Consider the following 1122-nt stretch of genomic DNA (forward strand, 5'->3'; position numbering starts at 1 on the left):
TTGTAGACCAGGCTGGTCTCGAACTCACAGAGATCCGCCTGCCTCTGCCTCCCAAGTGCTGGGATTAAAGGCATGTGCCACCACCGCCCGGCTTCAGTGGCATTTCTTATATTCACATTGCTGTGTAACCACCCACACCACCATCACCACCTACCCACACAACTGGTTATCTCATAGACCAAACTCTATAACCACTAAACAACAACTCCCCACACCAAATTCTGGTGTTCTTCTCTATTGCTTTCCACATTTTTGCCTTGAGGCTGGGTCTCATTTTATAAAAAATTTATTTATTCAGTGTGTGTGTGTGTGTGTGTGTTAGGTATGGTATTTGTATTGCGTGTGTGTGTTGAGCTGCATGTGTGTGTTGTGTATGGTATTTGTAATGTGTGTGTGTGTTGTTATGTGTATGGGGTGTTGGGGAATATGATTTTCAGGTGTGTGATTTTTTGTTTACGCCGCATTTGTGTAACTCTGAAGCTGTGTCACTGTGCCTATTTAAAACACTTGGTGGTCCTAATAAAGAGATGAACACCAATAACGAGGGAGGACCAAGGATAGGCAGGGCTGGCAGGCAGAGAGTATAATAGGAGGAGAGGGAGCCAGCTCTGTCAGCTATGTAGCTACACAGCAAGTAAAGAAAAGGATACAGAAATAAGACAAGATAAAAGTTCAGAGGCAATCTCTGTGAGTTCGAGACCAGCCTGGTCTACAGAGCTAGTCCCAGGACAGGCTCCAAAAAGCCACAGAGAAACCCTGTCTCGAAAAACCAAAAAAAAAAAAAAAAAAAAAAAGTTCAGAGGCAAACGGTAGCTGAGATAATTTAAGAAAAACTGACAAGAAACAAGCGAAGCTAAGGCCAGGCATTCATGACTAAGAATAAGCCTCTGTGAGTAATTTGTTTGGGATCTGGGTAGAGGACCCCTTAAAAATAGTCAAAAGGGCAAAAACATATCGCAGCAGTGGAGTGTGTGTGTGTGTTGTGTGGAGTGTGTGTGTTGTGTGTAGTGTGTATGTTGTGTGTAGTATACACATTGTGTGTGGAAGTCAGATGGCAACTTTTCAAAGTCAGTTCTCCATCTACTATGTGGCTCTCAGGGATTAAATTCAAGTTGGCAGGTT

This window comes from Microtus ochrogaster, chromosome 2 (genome assembly GCF_000317375.1).
Source record: "Microtus ochrogaster isolate Prairie Vole_2 chromosome 2, MicOch1.0, whole genome shotgun sequence".
NCBI lineage: Eukaryota > Metazoa > Chordata > Mammalia > Rodentia > Cricetidae > Microtus > Microtus ochrogaster.